The sequence below is a fragment of the Prionailurus viverrinus genome, chromosome D1, assembly GCF_022837055.1.
Source record: "Prionailurus viverrinus isolate Anna chromosome D1, UM_Priviv_1.0, whole genome shotgun sequence".
Lineage (NCBI taxonomy): Eukaryota > Metazoa > Chordata > Mammalia > Carnivora > Felidae > Prionailurus > Prionailurus viverrinus.
Genome location: NC_062570.1, coordinates 5,520,849 through 5,543,180, shown reverse-complemented (window position 1 = coordinate 5,543,180; position 22,332 = coordinate 5,520,849).

The following is a 22,332-nucleotide window of genomic DNA, read 5'->3' as shown; positions in this document are numbered from 1 at the left end:
ATAAGGCTCAACCTTTTTTTTTCCTCTCTAAAGGGTCACAATTAAATACTTTAAGTTTGATCCACCCTTGCAAAGGCTGAACTGTGCTGTTGCAGCATGAAAGTTGCTATGTCACAGATATAAAAGAATGTAAAAGAATGGGCATGGCTGTATATGTATGTGTATATATATATATATATATATCCATATATGTATGTGTGTGTGTGTGTGTGTGTGTGTATATATATCTATATATATATATATCTATATATATATCTCCAATGATGGATAGTTAGACTGTTTCCCTATCTTGACTATTATACATAATACTGCAGTGAACATGGGGATGCATATATCTTTTTGAGTTAGCATTTTCATTTTCTCAGATAAATATCTAGAAGTCGAATTGCTGGATCATGTAGCAGTTCTATTTTTAAAACTCCATACTGTTTTTCATAGTGGCTGCACCAATTTACATTCACACCAACAGTGCATGAGGGTTCCCTTTTCTCCACATCCTTGCCAATACTTGGTATTTCTTGTCTTTTTGATAATAGCCATTCTGACTGGTGTGAGTTGGTATCTCATTGTAATTTTGACTTGCATTTCCCTGATGATGAATGATGTCGAGCATCTTTTCATGTGTCTTTTGGCCATCTGTATGGTTTCTTTGGAAAGATGTTTGTCCATATCCTCTGACTATTTTCAATTGGGTTTTTTTTTTTGCTATTGAATTTTATAAGTTATTTATATATATTTTAGATATTAGCCCCTTATTGGATATGTGACTTGCAAGTATTTGCTCCCATTCTGTAGGTTGCCTTTTCATTTTTTTGTAGGTTTTCTTTGCTGTGCAGAAGCATTTTATTTTGATGCTATCCAACTTGTTTATTTTTTCTTTTGTTGCCTTTACTTTTGATGACAACTCCCAAAAAACATCAAGACTGATGTCAGGGAGCTTACTGCTTATCTTTTTTTCTAGGACTTTTACATTTTAAGGTTTTACATTCAAGTCAATGATCTGTTATGAGTTAATTTTATGAATGGTATGAGTCTAATTTCATTATTTTGCATGTGACTGTCCAGTTTCCCCGATGCAATATATTTTTAAAAAAAATTTTTTTTTCAACGTTTTTTATTTATTTTTGGGACAGTGAGAGACAGAGCATGGACGGGGGAGGGGCAGAGAGAGAGGGAGACACAGAATCGGAAACAGGCTCCAGGCTCTGAGCCATCAGCCCAGAGCCCGACACGGGGCTCGAACTCACGGACCGCGAGATCGTGACCTGGCTGAAGTCGGACGCTTAACCGACTGCGCCACCCAGGCGCCCCTCCCCGATGCAATATATTAAAGAGACTGCCCTTTCCACACTGTATATTCTTGGCTCCTTTGTCATAGGTTAATTGATCACAGATGCATGGATTTATTTCTATGCTTCCTATTCTGTTCCATTGAACTATGTGTCCATTTTTTATGCCAATACCTTACTATCTTGGTTACTACAACTTTTGTAAGAAGGTTGGAAATAAAGGAGCATGATGCCTCCAAACATATGAGATGCAAGAAAAGCAGTTCTAAGTTAAAAGTTTACAACAATAAATACCTACTTCAAAAAAGACAAAAAAAAAAAACAACAAGAAAAATATCAAACAAACAAGGAACTAGAAAAAACAAGCAAAACCCAAAGTTAGTAGGTGAAAGACAATAAAAAGGTGAGAGAAGAAACAGATGACATAGAGAATAAAAAGACAATAGAAAAGATCAATTTTCTTTGAAAAGATAAAAAAAATTAACAAATCTTTATCTGGAATTACCAAGAAAATAAGAGGAACCCCTCCCCAAAACATAGCCAGAAATAGAAGAGAAGTTACAACTGATATTACAGAAATGCAGAAAATTATAAGGGACTACATGCAATTTTATGTCACAAATTGAACAATCTAGAGGAAATGGATACATTCTGAAAAGTTACAAACTTCTAAGACTGAATCATGAAGAAGCAGAAAATCTGAACAGACCAGTTGCTAGTAAGGAAATGGAATAAATAATCAAAAGCCTCCCAATAAACACAAGTCCAGAACCAGATGGCTTCACTGATAATCCCTACGAAACATTCAAGGAATAAATGCCAACCTTTTTCAAACTCTTCCATGAACAGAAGAGAAGGGAACACTTCAAACTCATTTTATAAGACTAGCATTATTCTGATACTAAAACCAGACAAAGACATCACAAAAAAAAGGAAGATTAGAGACCAATATTCTTGATGAAAACAGATGCAAAAATCCTTAACAAAATATCAACAAACTGAATTTAATGAGACATTAAAAGGATCATACACTTGATCAGGTATGATTTATTCCAGGGATGCAAGGATGCATTGACATGTGCAAATCAGTGAGTGTGATGTACACATTTTAAAAAATGAAGGATAAAAATTATATGATCATCACAGCTGATGCAGAAAATACTTTTGACAAAATTGAATATCCATTTATGATAAAACTCAACAAAATGTATTTAGAGGGAATGTAACTCAACATAATTAAGGTCTTATATGACATACCCACAGCTAATATCCTACTCAATGGAGAAAAGTTTTCATTTCCTCTAAGATCAAGAAGACACCGATGTCCACTTTTGCCACTTTTATTTGACATCATATTGGAAGTCCTACCCAGGGGAATTAGGCAAGAAAAAGAAATAAAATGCATCCAAATTGGAAAGGAAGAAGTAAAACTGTCATGATTTGCAGATAAAATATTATACATGGAAACCCCTAAAGACTCCACCAAACACTGTTAGAACTAATAAATGAATTCTGTAAAGTTCCAGGGTACAAAATCAATATGTAGAAGTCTATATTTCTATACACCAATAATAAATTATCAGAAAGAGAAATTAAGAAAACAATCACATTTACAGTCACACTACGAAGAAAAAATACCTAGGAATATATTTAACGAAGGAGGTGAAAAATCTGTACCCAAAAAATTATAAGACAGTGATGAAAGAAATTGACACAAAGAAATGGAAAGATACCCTATGCTCATGGAATGGGATAATTATATTAAAATGTCATTCTGTCCAAAGCAAACTACAGATCAATGCAATCCATATAAAAATTCCAATGGCATGGTTTTCACGGGAATAGAACAATTAAAACATTTTTTTTAACGTTTATGCATTTTTTTTAGAGACAGAGAGAGAGCCTGAATTGGGAAGGTACAGAGAGAGGGAGACATAGAATCTGAAGCAGACTCCAGGCTCTGAGTCAGCAGAGAGCCCAACGTGGGACTCGAACTCATGAACCATGAAATCATGACCCGAGCTGAAGTTGGCCACTTAACCGATTGACTCACCCAGGTACTCCGAAATAGAACAATTTTAAAATTTGTATGAAATGATAAAATGTAAAACTTTTCAAGCATCATATTTGGTGGGTATTTTCTGTTAACATATTCACAGCAGAGAACAAAGAGCAGAAGAGATTTAAATTAGACATAATAGAATACTTCTAAATGTAAAACATAGTATAGTAAGAAAAGAATTATTCATTAAGTGACTACTTTATGACATGTACTACGTGAGTATTTTCACACAGATCTTCAACTGTGTGTGGGGGTTATTATCCTTAAATTATATACAAAGATACTGGTTCAGAGAGTTTAAGCTATTTGAGTAAGGTCACACAACTAATAAGTGACAGAGCCCTGATTCAAACACAGATGTTGTGACCTAATTCTTGTGCCCTTTTCTTCCATGCCTCATTTCTGTTCTGAAAGACAATGCAGTATGAAATCACTTTCCTTTTTAAAAAGCTGCTGAAAATAGTCTCCTCACCCTGGAATTTTGTAATCTAATAGTACTCCCATAAGGAGAGTGTTTCATAGCAGATGCCAACAGCATCTATTATAACATTTTAATAGTCATTTTTTAAAAGTTGCATTAGGGCACTCAGGTTGTTTATTGTAGGACAGGAGTTAAAATACCTATGTGAGACTTTGAGGCTCAAGATGAATGAATGGGGCTTTAATCATTAATTCTCTCAATCGATATTTATTTATTTATTTATTTATTTATTTATTTATTTATTTTAAGTTTATTTATTTTTGAGACAGAGAGAGACAGAGCATGAACGGGGGAGGGTCAGAGAGAGAGGGAGACACAGAATCGGAAGCAGGCTCCAGGCTCTGACCCATCAGCCCAAAGCCCGACGCGGGGCTCGAACTCACGGGCCGCGAGATCGTGACCTGAGCTGAAGTCGGACGCTTAACCGACTGAGCCACCCAGGCGCCCCTCAATCGATATTTATTAAGAACATGCAGTACACACTGCCTTGTTCTAAGTGTTGAGGATACTATGAGGAAGAAAGCTGATGAGATCCTTGATCTCATGGCTTTACAGTTCAGTGCAAGAGACAGCCAAACAAACACATGAAAGAAACAAGTCAGCAGGAGCATTTAAATTAGTAATCAATCCCAGTAAGAATAAAATGTAGAGAGATATGGTGTGTATTGCTGCGGTGATGGTGGTACATGACAAATAGTTCTATCAGGAAAGGCATGGATGAATATGAAAATTTTCAGGGGACACCTGAATGACCAAAAGAAACTAGGCATGAAAATTTATTTCAAGGAGTTTCCAGGTAGAGAGAACAAGTACAAAGTTTTTGAGGTGGGAACAACTATTGGTCTTAAAATGACATGTTACTCTTTGACAAGCTCCAACCATTTCTAGTTAGCATTTTTATTGTCTAATTCTTAAAAATAAATGCACAGCCCAGCATCAGCTCTTATTTGGGGAGAAATTGCAATGTGAAAGAAAAATAACACATATACAGATACACATGGGGGGGAAGAAACGACCCTAAGTAAAACAAGAGTTAATTCAAGGCAGGAGAATGTCACTTTAAAGGCAAGTCACTCAAATTAATATTTTTAGGGAGACTAACAGATATTGCACCTATAAATCCAGAACAGGATGCTAGGTAAAGGAATACTCAAAGAGGTCCTGAAAATTACTGCACAGAGTGAAAGTCGGGAAGTATTCACCAGGAGGCCATCTTTGGAATTGAACAGCATCTGTCAAAGAGTCATGTAATCCTCACATGTAAAATAAACCCATTGTGTCCCACACAGAAGTTAAAATTCCATTCAAATGAAGCATGGGGCAAAGGGCTGGATACTAGAAAGTTGTCTTCTATATTAGGTCCAGATGCGGCTAATGCTCTTTAGGTAGGAGTCCTCTCAATTGGAAGTCACGTGAACTAAAGTGAGGATGCCTGCCCCCATTCCCACCACCACCAATACAGGGCAATTACACAGGGACAGGAGGGTCACAACAGCCACCTCCCTTCAACAGGAGGAAGAAACACAAAGCACACAGCAATCACTCATGCCTAACAAATGTGAACTGCAGCCAGGAACACGTTGCCAGTTCCCAATCAAGGTCCATCTTGTTCCTTGGATGGATATCATTCTACATGCATTTTGACTTCAGCCTCTGAGCCATTTTTCATTTTCCATAAGAAAAAAAAAACATTCTGTAGCCTTCTCAGCCTTCCAGCTTCCTGTCCTTAAGAATTTAGGGCCCCGAAAGACTTTTGTCATTTTGAATAGCCTCTCACCTTTTCATTCCCAAAAGCTGTAATTTCTTTAAAAACTTTGTCAGGTTTCTGGTAATTCAAATGATAATTTGCTCTTTTAGACAAAAGTCATACCCACACATCTATTATAGACAAAGCCCTCTGTACACTGGTTGGAGTGTTAGGATGCTAGGAAACAACACCTTTAAGGTTTTAGAAGTCCCTACATCCAGCTGAGAGAGTCTATGAGAGGCCACCCTAGTTGTTTCTGAGATCTTAAAAGGGACCTTGACCCTAAGATCACATTTTGTTTCTTTTTCTTTTTTTCTTTTTAAAAATTTTTAATGTTTATTTATTTTTGAGAGAGAGAGAGACAGAGACAGAGAGAGCAAGAGAGTACATGAGCAGGGGAGGGGCAGAGAGAGAGACACACACACAGAACTTGAAGCAGGCTCCACGCTCCAAGCTGTCAGCACAGAGCCCAACATGGGGCTCTAACCCACGAACCACAAGATCATGACCTGAGCCAAAGTCGGATGCTTAACTGACTGAGTCACCCAGGCGTCCTCCTAAAATCACATTATAACTGAGAAACTCTAGATTTAATATTCCCCCAAAGTCATTTCTTATTTGGAGAGTCTTTTTCCAGGGACCCAGAAGGTTCTGACTTGGAAATGTTTCTTCTGTTTAAAAATGGAACCCTTTCACTTAGGTTTATCTTTCCCTCTATCCATATTTTATTAAGTAAAGCTAAAGTAATACAGTTGGCACTTCTAAAATCAGGCCTGGAAATTCCCTTTGCCAAATATACAAGTTTATGAGGCAGTTTCTATTTCCATGTTGAAGCAGATGCATTACGTTGGTCACCATGATCACAGCCTCCATGGAAAATGTATTTTCTGTCTTTAGAGCCTCCTTGCACAGTAAACATGAGCCTTCTTGCTTCAGTATGCTGCCCATGCCCGAAGCCAATGCCATGTGTTTACGTTTTTGTTACAACAGTACCCCACCTACAATTTATGCTTTGGTTATATATTGTTGCTCAACAAACCATCCAAATACTTAGTGACCTAAAGTAATACTTTATTGTCTTTCATGGTTCTGTGGATTAACCACATTCAGTGGGTGGTTCTTGCTTTGGCTCTTCATGTGCTTACAGTCAGATGGCAGCTAATGAGAGTCTCAGGGCCTCTATTGTCTAAGTGGTCTCTCCAGCAGGGTTGCTGATTTGGTATTACCTGTGGCTCAAATCTCAAATGCACAAAAGTAGGAACTGCTAAGCCTTCTTAAAGCTTAGCACTGGGTGTTGTATGGAAACCAATATGACAATAAATTTCATATTAAAAACAAACAAACAAAAAAAGACAAAAAAAAAAAAGCCTAGGCCTAGAACCAGCACATGTCAACTCCATCACATTTATGGGTAAAAATTAGTCATAGGTGAGGCCATATTCACTGATGTAGGCACCTATATAAATGTATGGACTCCTAGATCCCTAGTCCATTGGGGGTCATTTTCAGAGAAAGAGAATATACCACAGGTATATTATCTCTTGTGTCTTTGTTCTTTTACTTAAGAATATGTTTGTGATATTCATTTATGTGGTTCCATGTAGTTGGTGTTCAGGGTCTTTTTATGGCCATGTTTTATTTCATTGCATGAATATACCACAATTTATTGTTGAAGTCATTTGGATTGATTCTAGTTTTTTTCCGGTGTGAGTAATGCTTTCAAGAACCTTCTTCTGCCTGTCTTTTCATTGCACATGTTTACACATTTAGTGCTTATAGATAACTAAGTGTGGATATACAGAGTGTAGGATAAGATTATGTTCAACCTTAGTGGATAATGCCAAGCATTATTCCAGAATTACCTGCCTGCTTCAAATCTGCCTCCTTACAATTCACCGTGCACATAGTACCCAGTTTGTATTTTTAAATTTAAGCTTAACTGTGTCTCCACTCTGCTTAAAAACCCTCAAATGATTCACATGACACTTAGAATAAAGCCCACACCTCTTACCCTTGCTTATAAAGCCCTCTATGACCTTGCTTCTTCTTACCTCTGCAAGACTTCATACCTCCTCCCTGCCAGTTACTGCGTGTAGCTACACTGATCTTTCAATTTCATAAAAATGCCAAGGTCATATCCACCTAAGTTCTTTTCCTTAATTGTTCTCTAACTCTGGAATGCTGCTTTTCCTGACTTTTTATAAAGGTGTCTTTTTCAATTCATGCAAGAATTATGTACTGAACAACTGTTATATATCAGACAGTACTGTAGTTATCAGGATTCATTAATGAATCAAGCAGACAAAAATAATGTTCCTTTTGGAGTGTAAATTCTAGCAGAATAGAAAAAATGATTACAATAATTATAAAATTTGTTAGGAGATTAAAAATTCTATGAAAAAAGGAATAAAGGAGAATTAGTGTCATGAGGAAAAATTAGAGAAGGAACAGATACCAAGAGTGAAAGGGATTTTAGAGTTTTAAATGCCAAGTTCATGGTAGGCTTCCTTAAGAAAGTAACATTTGAACAAGGGTTTGAAGGAAGGGAAAGATTTCAGATGTGGATATCTGGGGAAAGAAGGTCCTGGTAGAGGGCAGAGACTGTGCAGAGGCCATAAGGTGGAATTCTGTCTGTTCAATGAAGACCAAGAAGTCCAATGTCGATAAAGCAGACTGCAGCAAGTTGGAGGAGAGATGGTGTGGTTCACACTAAGTAAGGGTAGCAATACACTGGGGTGAAGCATTAGGGACTGTTGAATGTGGAGTCAAGATGTATGTGGAATACAGTAGAAATAACGGTTTTGAGGCTGAGCAATTAGAAAGATGTAGACGTCTTCCATTAAGATGGAAAGGTTTGCACGTAGGTTTAGGGGTGATCAGGAGATCAATTTGGTACACATCAAACTAAAATTTGTTAGAAATAAAAGAATAGTTATTTGATAGGCAATAGGATATATGAACCCGGTATTCATATGAGATACAAATTTGGGAATCCACTGTGTTATCAGAATTATTTAAAATCAGTGAATATGTGATGAGTAGAAAGGAAAACCAAGGATGTGAATTTGTACACCAGCTCCAATATTTACTAGAGTTCTGACCTTGAATATGTTACTTAAATTCTCTGTACTTGAGTTCCTTTATCTGTATGATGAGGCACTAAGGTGTGATAGAGAGTAAATGAGTCAATTCAGCATATGTACTTAGCACATGACTAGCAGAATAGGCACTATATAAATATTACTTATTATCTGGTAGAACATAAATCTATTGGTAGTAGGGATTTTTCTTTCTATTTAGTTTATTGCTATATTCCTAGTACTTATGATAGTTTATGATCTGCAGTTGGCACTTAGATATTTGTTAAACGTATTTTGGGACCTGATTATAATGATGAAATTCAGATAATTGGTGACATAAGGTGATTAGGGACAATAACTCTTTAGATGTATTACTGTAATGTCAAAAACAGAAACTGTTTCTATAAGAGCATTTGTTTCTACTTCAGTTAGAGGTGAGGGAAAGATAGGGGAGAAGAGTCATATCTGAGGTGGAAGTTTTGAACTGGTAAAGACAGGCTAGACAGGGAAATGTGTGAATTTGGAAGATGGTCTGGGACTACAGAGTATTTGCTTAGAATTTTACTCAATTCTCATTTGGAATCTCAACTTAAAGAAAGTCTCTACTTCCCTACTTGCTGGTAGGATACCTCTTCAGTAAGCGGACAGACATAGTATTTTAATTCTTGCTGCCACATGCATAACATCAACTCCTCTAAATTTGATATTCTTACATATATTTTTTTATTTTGTGAATATGAGGGAGCCTCTTGCTGGAATTTATAATATTGCCTATAATAAAGTAATATCCATGAACTTTCTTTTTTAAATCCCACAGTGCTTAAAGTGACTCTTGGAAATGAATGGATTTTAATAATGCTTCAAATCTGCAGTTTCATACAATTGGTAGACAGAGTCTGTATTGCTGACCAGTCTACTAAGAAGTTATTGGTCTTGGTTTTAGTAATTGAAAGGTAAAGTGCAAGACTTTTATAAAATAGTAGGTCTGAAATTGTTGGCATTCAAATCAGAACCAAGGTGGAGTATGACTAGAGAGAACACACTAGTGGTCACCAGAAGGAAGGTGGGTGGGGGGATGGGGAAACGTGATGGGGATGAAGGAGAGCACTTGCTGTGATGAGCACCAGGTGATGTATGGAAATAATGAATCACTATATTGTACACCTGAAACTAATATTACACTGTATAACTAACAGGAATCTCAATAAAAATAAAAAAATTAGGCCCTGCCCCTCCTTGTGGCCTTCAGGTCTTCCTTCTGGGTTGTGTTGGACTGTGCTTCCTGCCTCTGCCTGGCAGTGTGGACTCTGGGAGTTGCCCTTGTGCTGGAATCTCCTGGTGCTGTCTGGTTTCTGGTTAAGCACATGGCATGTACCTCTCCTGGACCCTGCATGATCTGGGTTGGCTGATTTGTACCTGGTTGTGAATATCTGTGATGTCATGAAGGTCACTGTTTACTCTTCTAGACAAGTAATATCTTAAAGTCAGGGTTACTTCAATAAACAAACCAAAGCACACCCTGTAGAAGGTCTAAACAACCCACCACTATGAGTAAGGAAGAGCTTTGTAGAAGACTGATCAGTGGCAAAGAGTAGCCAAATATGTACCAATAGAGTGCACACAACACACTCCAAAAACACTTCCTGAAGTGCCAGGCCCTGGACAATGTATGACCCTTTTTAATATGGTAGCACTCGCGAGGGCAAGACACATAACAAGCTATTAAAACACACAAAAGATAAAAACCTAGCCAAAATGAGGCAATGGAAGGATTCTCTTCCAAAGAAAATCCAGGAAGAAATGACAGCCAGAGAATTGCTCAAAAACAGATACAAACAATATATCTGAACAAGAATTTAGAATAAAAGTCATAAGACTAATAGCCTAGCTTAAAAATGCATAGGAGACAGCAGAGAATCTATTGCTGCAGAGATCAAAGATCTAAGAAATAATGACAATGAATTAAGAAATGCTATAAATGAAATGCAAAATAAACTAGATACAGTGACAACGAGGATGGAGGAAGCAGAGGAGAAAAAAGGTGATATATAATATAAATTATGGAAAATGATGAAGCTTAAAAGAGAGAAAGGAATTATTAGATCATAAAGGGAGAATTAGAGAGCTAAGTGATTACATGAAATGAAATAATATCTGTATCATAGGAATTCCAGAAGAAGAATAGTGAGAGAAAGGGGCAGCAGGTTTATGTGAACAAATTATAGCTGAGAACTTCACTAATCTGGGGAAGGAAACAGGAATCCAAGTTCAAGAGGCACAGAGAACTCCCTTCAAAATCAACAAAAATAACTCAACACCATGACCTATCATACCGAAATTGGCAAAATACAAAGATAAAGAAGAATTCTGAAAGCAGACTAGGACAAACGGGCCTTAACCTACAAGGACAGACACATAAGGGTAGTAGCACTGGGCACTGAAACTTGCCAGACCAGAAGGGAATGGCTGGAAATATTCAATGTGCTGAATAGGAAAACTATGCAGCCAAGAATCCTTTATCCAGCAAGCCTGTCATTCAGAATAAGGAACATAAACAATAACTTTCCCAAACAACAATTTCCCAAACAATAACTAAGAGTGTTCATGACCACTAAACTAGCCCTACAGGAGACTCTAAGGTGGACTCTGTGAATGAAAAGCAGCAAAGGCTACATAGAATCAGAGACATCATCACAAGCCTGAAACCTATGGATAACACAATGACACTAAATCTGTAGCTTTTAATAATCGCTCTGAATGTAAATGGACTAAATGCTCCAATCAAAAGACAGGGTATTAGAATGTATAAAAAAACAAGATCCATCCATATGATGCCTACAAGAGACTCATTAAGACCCGAGAAAACCTTCAGATTGAAAGTGAGGGGATGAGGAACCATCTATCATGCTACTGGATGTCAAAAGAAAGCTGGAGTAGCCAGACTAGACAAACTAGATTTCAAAACAAAGGCTGTAAGAAGAGATGAAGAAGGGCATGATATAAGTAAGGGGTCTCTCCATCAAGAAGAGCTAACAATTGTAAATGTTTATGTACCCAACATGAGAGAACCCAAATATCGAAATCAATTATTCACAAACATAATACAATAGATAATAATAGATATATGGTATAGATAATAATACCATAACTGTACAGGGCTTTAATACTCCACTTACAGCAAGGAAAAGATCATGTAGGCAGAAAATCAATAAGGAAACAATGTCTGTGAATGACATATTGTAACAGATGGACTTAACAGATACATTCAGAACTCTTCATCCCAAATCAGCAGAATACACATTCTTCTCACATGCGTATGGAACATTCTCCAAAATAGATCACCTAATGGGTCACAAAATAGCCCTCAACAAGTATAAAAAGATTGAGATCATACAATACATATTTTCAGACCACAACAAAATGAAACTTGAAACCAACTACAAAAAAAAAATTCTTGAAAGGGACGCCTGGGTGGCTCAGTCAGTTAAGCGTGTGACTTTGGCTCAGGTCATGATCTTGCAGTTCGTGAGTTTGAGCCCCACATCGGGCCCTGTGCTGACAGCTCAGAGCCTGGAACCTGTTTCAGATTCTGTGTCTCCCTCTCTCTCTGCCCTTCCCCTGCTTGCGCTCGGACTCTGCCTCTATCAAAAACAAATAAACATTTAAAAAATTTAAAAAAATCTGGAAAGCCCCCAAATACATGGATGCTAAAGAACATCATACTAAATAATGAATGGGTCAACCAGGAAATTAAAGAGGAAATTAAAAAAATATATGGAAGCAAATGAAAATTAAAACACAATAGTCCAAACCCCTTAGATTCAGCAAAGCAGTCCTAAGAGGAAAATACATTGCAACCGAGGCCTATCTCAAGAAGCAAGAAATGTCCCAAATAAACAACCTAACCTTATACCTTAAGGAGCTATAAAGGCAGCAGCAAAGAAAGCCAAAGTCAGCAGAAGAAGAGAAATAAGAAAGATTAGAGAAGAAATAAACAATATAGAATCCAAGGGGGAAAGAAAAACAAACAAACAAACAAAAAAACAGAACAGATCCATGAATCTAAGAGCTGGTTTTTTGAAGAATAAACAAAATTGATAAATCCCTAGCCGGACTTCTCAAAAAGAAAGAAAGAGGGCCTGAATCAATAAGATCATGAATGAAAGAGGAGAGATCATAACCAACAACAGAAAAATACAATTGTTAGATAGTATTATGAAATGTTATATTCCAACAACTGAACAATCTGTAAGAAGTGGACAAATTCCTAAACACCCACACACTACCAAAACTCAAATGAGAAAAAAAAAAGAAAATTTGAACAGACCCATAAATAAATTAAATCAGTTATCAAAAATCCCCCCAAAAATAAGAGTCCTAGGCCAGATTGCTTCCCAGGTGAATTCTATAAGAGGTTTAAAGCAGAGTTAATACCTATTCTTCTCAAGTTGTTCCAAAAAATAGAAATGGAAGGAAAGCTTCCAGACTCATTCTATGAAGCCAGCATTACCTTGATTCCAAAACCAAACACGTCACCAAAAAGGAGATCTAAAGGCCAATATCCCTGATGAACATGGATGCGAAAATTCTTAAGAAGACACTAGCAAGTTGAGTTCGACAGTACATTAAAAGAACTATTCACCATGATCAAGTGGGATTCATTCCTGGGCTGCAGGGCTGATTCAACATTCGCAAATCAATCAATGTGATACATCACATTAATAAAAGAAAAGAAAAGAACGATATGATCCTGTCAATCGATGCAGAAAAAGCATTTGACAAAATTCAGCATTCTTTCTTAATAAAAACGCTTGAGAAAGTCGGGATAGAAGGAACATACTTAAACATCATAAAAGCCATTTATGAAAGACCCACAGCTAATATCATCCTCAATAGGGAAAAACTGAGAGCTTTCCCTCTGAGATCAGGAACATGACAGGGATGTCCACTCTCACCGCTGTTGTTTAACATAGTGTTGGATGTGCTAGCATCAGCAATCAGAAAAAAAAGGAAATCAAAGCCATAAAAATTGGCAAAGATGAAGTCAAACTTTCACTTTTTGCAGATGACATGATACTATACATGGAAAACCCGATAGACTCCACCAAAAGTCTGTTAGAACTGATACATGAATTAAGCAAAGTCGTAGGATACAAAATCAATGTACAGAAATCAGTTGCATTCTTATACACTAATAATGAAGCAACAGAAATACAAATAAAGAAACTGATCCCATTCACAATTGCACCAAGAAGCATAAAATACCTAGGAATAAACCTAACCAAAGATGTAAAAGATCTGTATGCTGAAAACTATAGAAAGCTTATGAAGGAAATTGAAGAATATATAAAGAAATGGAAATACATTATGTGCTCATGGATTGGAAGAATAAATATTATTAAAATGTCAATACAACCCAAAGCTATCTACACATTCAATGCAATCCCAATCAAAATTGCACCAGCATTCTTCATTCTTCTCGAAGCTAGAAAAAGCAATCCTAAAATATGTATGGAACCACAAAAGACCCCAAATAGCCAAAGTAATATTGAAGAAGAAGACCAAAATGGGAGGCATCACAATCCCAGACTTTAGCCTCTACAACAAAGCTGTAATCATCAAGACAGTATGGTATTGGCACAAAAACAGACACAGACCAATGGAATAGAATAGAGACTCCAGAATTGGAACCACAAAAGTATGCCCAACTAATCTTTGACAAAGCAGGAAAAAATGTCCAATGGAAAAAGACAGTCTCTTTAACAAATGGTGCTGGGAGAACTGGACAGCAACATGCAAAAGGATGAAACTAGACCACTTTCTTACACCATTCACAAAAACAAACTCAAAATGGATAAAGGGCCTGAATGTGAGACAGGAAACCATCAAAACCCTAGAGGAGAAAGCAGGGAAAACACCTCTTTGACCTCAGCCGCAGCAATTTCTTACTTAACACATCTCCAAAGGCAAGGGAATTAAAAGCAAAAATGAACTATTGGGACCTCATAAAGATAAAAAGCTTCTGCACTGCAAAGTAAACAATCAACAAAACTAAAAGGCAACCAATGGAATGGGAAAAGATATTTTCAAATGACATATCAGACAAAGGGCTAGTATCCAAAATCTATAAAGAACTCACCAAACTCCACACCCGAAAAACAAATAACCCAGTGAAGAAATGGGCAGAAAACATGAATAGACACTTCTCTAAAGAAGACATCAAGATGGCCAACAGGCACATGAAAAGATGCTCAACGTCGCTCCTCATCAGGGAAATACAAATCAAAACCACACTGAGATATCACCTCACGCCAGTCAGCGCGGCTAAAATGAACAAATCAGGAGACTATAGATGCTGGCGACGATGTGGAGAAATGGGAACCCTCTTGCACTGTTGGTGGGACTGAAAACTGGTGCAGCCACTCTGTAAAACAGTGTGTAGATTCCTCAAAAAATTAAAAATAGATCTACCTTATGACCCAGCAATAGCACTGCTAGGAATTTACCCAAGGGATACAGGAGTGCTGACGCATAGGGGCACTTGTACCCCAATGTTTATAGCAGCAATTTCAACAGTAGCCAAATTATGGAAAGAGCCTAAATGTCCATCAACTGATGAACAGATAAAGAAGTTGTAGTTTATATACATTATGGAATACTACTTGGCAATGAGAAAGAATGAAATATGGCCTTTTGTAGCAATGTGGATGGAAGTGGAGAGTGTTATGCTAAGTAGAATAAGTCAGGCAGAGAAAGACAGATACCATATGTTTCCACTCTTATGTGGATCCTGAGAAACTTAACAGAGGACCATGGGGGAGGGGAAGGAAAAAAAATGGAGAGAGAAAAACCATAAGAGACTCTTAACAACTGAGAATAAACTGGGGGTTGATGGGGGATGGGAGAGAGGGGAGAGTGGGTGATGGGCATTGAGGAGGGCACCTGTTGTGATGAGCACTGGGTGTCGTATGGAAACCAATTTGACAATAAATTTCATATTAAATAAATAAGTAAACATCGGAAAAAAGATAAGAAGAAGTGTGTGTGTGTGTGTGTGTGTGTGTGTGATACATACACAATGGAATACTACTCAGCGATGAAAAATAATGAAATCTGATCATCCAACATGGATTGAAGTGGAAGGTATTATGCTAAGTGAAATAAGTCCGTCAGAGAAAGATATGACATGATTTCACTTATATGTGGAATTTTGAGAAACTTAGCAGGTGAACTTAGGGGAAGGGTAGGAAAAATAAGATAAAAACAGAGAGGGCAACAAACCATAAGAGACTCTTAAATACAGAGAACAAATTGAGGGTTGATGGTGGTGGGGAAAATGGGTGATGGGCATTAAGGAGGGCCCTTGTTGGGATGAGCACTGGTTGTTTTATGTGATCAATCACTGGATTCTACCCTGAAGCCAAGACTACACTGTATGTTAACTAAGTTGAGAATACATTAAAAAAAGAACTAAAAAATTCTAGAACTAAATGAGTTTAGTTAGTAATGTTGCAAGTTACAAGATCAATATGCTAAAATAAAATGTATTTGTATATACTAGCCATGAACAATTGGAAATTGTTTTGTTTTTTAAAAATAACAGAAACTGCTGGGAAAAAAAATGGAATGCACAGCCAACCTGTTTCAACAAAGGATCACAGCCATTACTTTGTTTCTCTCACTTTTGCATCTGCTTTAGCTAACATCTGTTTTTGGCAAGCTTATTTGATATCTGATAGTCAATTAAGCTTTACCAAGTTGGCATCAAAATCTTCATCTCCTTTAAAGAGCAAAAGATTGAAGAGCCAAAGCACTTTGAACTACACCTGGCATCATTTGAAACATCCTGTACCTATAATCACCATTGGTGAGCAAACTTTGCAGCTGGCATTAAAGCAGCTAATGAACTGCAGAAATGCATTTGGTTGTTCCCTTTGTTGTGCTGCTGTTTGGAGAAAAGATTTAAATGTTTATCAAATAAAGTTCTGTTTATGCACTAATATTCTGATTCTGCTGTGGGAGTGCCATCTCTGAGTGCCCTGAGCGGTGAGGAAAATACAAGACAAATAAGCAAGAACCCTGCGTTCTAGACCTGGATTTGCCATTAGGATTTTGATCAAATTACTCTTCCTTTCTAGAACATTTGTTTCCTAATCAGTCACATGAGGAGTGGAAATGCTCATCTATAAGGAGCTCTAGACCTTTTTGTCCAACTCCTCACCACACATCTATACATTCATTTCCAAATCTCAAAAGATCACAAGTCCCAAATCAACCTTATTATATATATTTTCTTCATCTTTATTGTAGTTATACCTGACCCCTTCAGTTGTATGAGCTAGAAATCTAGTTCCATTGTCAACTGTATCATTTCCTCCAGTCCTACCGTACATCCTATGATCACTACTGTCTGTATTTTACCTCAGAAATTTATTTCCATTCTGTAACTCTCTTGCTATGGTTTGAATGTTTGTGTCCTTGCAAAATTCATATCTTGAAGCCTAATGCCCAGTGTGATGGTATGAGGAAGTGGGACCTCTAGGAGATGCTTGGGGAAAGAAGGTAGAACCTTCATGAGTGGGATTAGTGCCCCTTTAACAGAGAATTTAGAGAGAGAGCTTGCTTCTTGCCCCAAGCAAAGTTAGAGCTAGAAGGTGGCATCTATAAAACAGAAAGTGGACTGTCGCCAGATACCAAATTTGATAGCGCCTTAATCTGGGACCTCCCAGCCTCCCAAATGGAAAGCAATCAATGTTTGTTGTTCAAGCCACCCAGTCTCTGGAATTCTGTTGTAAGAACCCATGTCGACAAAGACACATTCCATTTGCAGTAGTGCTGTGTTAGAGCAAAGAGCTCTCTCCTCATGGCTGGCATTGATGATTGATCATCTGTGCTTTCCTGCTTAATCTATGAACCCTCAGAATTCTTCTGAATACACTTAGGCAGCCAATACCATGTTTACTATGCATGCTTATTCTCAAATTATTGGGAAGCACAAACAAATATCTGACAACTAACTAGGGTCCAGAATACATATTTTAAAAACCCTCTCACAATTAAGAATAAAAAAATTCCAATAAAATGGGTTAAAGTTTTGAAAAGAGACTATATAAAGATATAGAAATGACCAGTAAGCACATAAAATCCTGCCCAATCAGGAAATTAAAACCACCTATGCTTGCTACTACCAACCCATCAGAACGGCAAACTGACAACTGCAAAACTGGTGAAAACATGGAACAACTGGGATCCTCATATGATGTTTAGTTGGAATGTAAGTAGAATGCAACCCCTCTGAGAAACTATGTCACTGTTTTTTATAAAATTGAATGTGTACCCACCCTATGGCCCTAAAGTTCCATTGCTAGGTGTGTACTCCAAAGAATTAGACATGTGTTCATTAAAAATAATAATAACATGTACAATAATGCTCCTATCAGTTTTCTTAATTCTAAATAACTATTGGAAAGAACTCAGATGTCCATCAATAGGAAAATGCATAAACAAAAAAGACGTATACTTATTCACAGAGAGGAATATTACTATGAAATACAAAGGAATATGCTCATAATATATACAACAGAATGAATAAACCTCAAAAAAATTATGCTGGGTGGAAAAAATTTTACACAAAGAAGAACGTGTTGTATAATTTAATTCATATAAAATTCTAGAACACCCTAAACAAATCTAGGGATGAAAGAAAATCAGAGCAGCATTTGCCTCCAGCAAAAGGCATAGGAGTTAACTGGGAAGTGGTAGGAGATATTTTTTCTGAAGTGAGGGTAATGTCTTAGGTCTTAATAGAGGTTAAATAAGTATAGACATTTTTCAAAATTCAGCAAACATACATTTAAGGTTGGTGTATGTGATTGTACATAAATGTTACCTCAAAAGTTAAAAACATATCAAACTTTGAACTCTGGGGAAAATGTGCACACCCAATATTCAAGAAGAAGGCACATGTCTGGAATTTAGTTTAGAATGAATAAAAAATAAAATAAAACGAATGGTGGGATAGTGGAATGGATATATGGATAGGTGAGTTTAGTCACATATTAATGATAATGTGTGGCTGGTGGGCATATGAGTGCTCACTTGAAAATTCTTTCAACTTTTCCGTTTGAAAATGTTCATAATCTGCAAAAACTTGTTAGCCACCAAGAATTAAGGACCTCTTTATCATTTATGTTGACTTTTGCCCCAGTCTTTTAACTGATATCCTTGCCACTCATACCTACTTTTTCTGATCCACATTCCTATTGGTGCCAAAATCTTCTAACTAAAAAGAAAACTGCCTTTCATTTTACCTGGGGATGAAACGTCTTTCAAAATCTAAGTCCATTCTAACTCCTGCATTTACCTACCCTGACTCTACCCCACACACTCTGTGCATCAGCCATGTGGAACTGCCATGGCTTAAGAGTACATCAAGCTTCAAGGATAATTTACAAAAGCTCCTTACTTAGCCTTCCCAGCCCAGATCAAATGTTACCTTTGATGTGAAACTTGCCTAGCTTTTCTAGTAATCATCTCACTTGGGATTCCACATTACAAATCAACACCATTCTTAGAGCACAGATTACGTGTGCTGTGTCGTTTGTGCATGTTTCTATCTCACAGAGTAGCCTGGTTACTAGTTCTCAAACTACAGCATGTATCAGAATAACCCAGAGGGTTTGTTAAAGCTCAAATTGCTGGGAATCATCCTCAGGAATTTGCAATTCTGTAGGTCTTGGAGGAGGCCCAAGAAGGTGCATTTCTGCCAAGTCCCCAGGTGATGCTGATGGAACCAAGGACCACACTTTAAAAACCCTTAAACTGAACAATCACTTCCTTGAACTTAGATGCTTTGGCATATTCATTTTTGTATCCCTAGAATATAGGGCAACTGCTAGAAGATAGCCAACGTTTGATAAATCCATGTTGAATTCTCAAATCACAATTTATGTGATAAAGAATTTAAAAAATAATAACACTGAATATGGAATGTGGGGTGAGCTTTTGGGACGCGTAAATTCTTTCCTAAGGGCTGTGAGCACTGCACACTTTGGCTGTGCCTAGCTAAGAAATATGCAATCTCTTCTTGACATGAGTTTTTGGTGGCTATGACTTTGGTTGTCTATGGAAGACCTTCATTTTGAGTAGTCAGACCAACACTCCCCGGGTTAGAAACTAGAATAGAAGCAATATCACCGCCCCCTATGAATGCGGCAAAACTGGAAAAAAACTCACATATTGGAACTGAGGATCCATCTGCACAGGTTAAGCTGTTAGGTGAGTGTTTTCAGAGATGGTTGTTTTGTGATAAGATCACAGTGAACTAGACAGCCTGCTCAGAATGAATGAATGGAGTTGGAGAAGCACACACAAATGGCTGCCACTTACCCCTTCATCAGTAATTATAGCACAGATTTGTTATGGGAGTGAGCCAGTTACACCAAGGCAACAAGTTGAAAGATTTATAGTACCCTTGCATGAGGCTGCATAATTCCCCCTCCCCAGAGAAGTCCACATCCTAATTCCTCCAGTCTGTGGATACCATGCCTCACCTGAGAAAAGGGAATTCGTGATGAAGTTATGGTTTTGAGATGACATGATCTTGGATGATACAAGCGGGCCCAACATCATCATGAAGGTCTTTACAGAAAGAGGTAGGAGGATTAGAGTCAGAGATCAAAACGTGACAACAGAATAAATCAGAGTGATGCCAGCTGATGAGCCAAGGAATGTGGGCAGGCTCCAGAAGCCAGAGGAGACCAGGAAATGGTTTCACTCCTAGATGTTCAAATATATTGCAGATCTGCCGAGTTTAGTCCACTGAGACTGATTTTGGCCTTCTGGTCTCCAGAACTTCAATACAATACATTTCTTTCATTTTAAGCCACTCAAGTTGTGGTAAACTTGTTATAGCAGCAATAAGGAACTAATACACTTTGTCTGATAAAGCCATGCATGGCACAGTAACCTTCTTGTCAAGAGATTTAGTGACATTCACTGGCTTATACTTTAGCAGGTTTTAGAATTAACCCCAGGCCTGAGCCCAACTACCATAAATTCAGGCCTGACACCCTGGAGCTGCCAATATTTGTCATATAAAGTATAATACATTTCTATGCAGAAATAAGCAGTGTAGTGTTATGGTAGGAGCTTGGAATGAAATTAAAGCAAAACAGAATCTCAGCCATTGTCCAAATACGTATGTATTTGGGCAAATCAATCATATTCCTAGACCTCATTGGGAAATGTCAGGGTTAGAGTACAAGTAAATTATTTTTAACGGCTCATCCAGTACATTTATTTATTAGAAATAGGTCAGATTATTTGCCCATGTCTATGCCAGCTAATTGGGAGAATAACAAATGAAGTGTTCTAAGTAGCTCAGAGCTCTATCGTTCTTGGGAGATAAATAGCACAGAATTAGAAGTTCATGGGGAGTGGTGAGAAAAGAAGATATTTAGGATGTTCCTCATTATCATCACAGTAAACAAGCTTACAAAACCTCACCGAGAAAAGTTAAATTTATTTCAACATTACCACCAACATAATCAGCACTATCTTAGCTGAGGAAAGAAAAAAACCCAGATATTTCATTGCAATAAAATATCAATGCCTCTCTTCCTATACTAGATACAATATATACTTATCCTGATACTGTTTAAATTATTCCATCTGTGCTACACATTAGTTTCAGTTTTCAAGTCCTGTCAAGTGGAATATTCATCTCATTTTAGTTTGCCAGGCCAAGGAGGAATTTCTCTTGCAGTTAATGATGCCAGTGTAGATGGAACTATTCTTCCGCTTAGCCTCATGCTTCACTTTCTCTGCTTTCAGAGATGTTCCCCAGCTCTTCCTGGTGGCGCTTACATCTTGAAGCAGCCAATTACATATATTCATTCCTGGGCACAGGAATGAATTCTTAGGTTTTATCATCTAGACAAGGCACAAAAGGGAGCTTGTTTGATTCTGTATCCTCCGTGTACTCTCTGCCCATTCCGATCTGTATTTATGACTCGTCCATCCAGGCACTGCAGAAGTTCTGTCCGGAGAAACAAGGTCAATGTAGAGGGACAGAGGAAGGTGTGACAGCACAGGGGAAGACAACTGGGGCACTGGAAAGATGTTTACATACATCTGTGGCAGGGAGGCAGCATTAATGTTGCCCTGTTAGTCTGCTTTCTGACTCCCAATAACGACGATAATTGCTAATGCATATTGATCAACCACTATGTGCCAGGTGCTGTACCTGCCATGTGCACTGTGAAGCTTACACACAGATCTCATCTCTTCCTTACAACTGTGTGAGTGGGGTACTAGCATTTTCTACCTCTTGCAGATGAGAGTATCAAGGGCCAGAAGGATTAATATTCCACAGTTAGTAAATAATAGTTGCTATTATTTTACCTCATGACTAGACAAGACCAACATCTGTCTACATTTCTCCAAGGCTTATGGTCTTAATCCTACAAAGACACCTGCAAACTGTTTCTCACTGACACGTTGCTTCACTGACTTCCCAAAGTTTCACAGATATTCTGGCTGTACTCACCCCCACAATTCTAACCCTTTAGCATTTCCCTGATATTTTCAACTGTACTGAAAGTAAAGTATTTCAGATATCATGGCTGGATAATTGGCTGTGTTTGCCACACACTGTGTTCCACATTCTGACA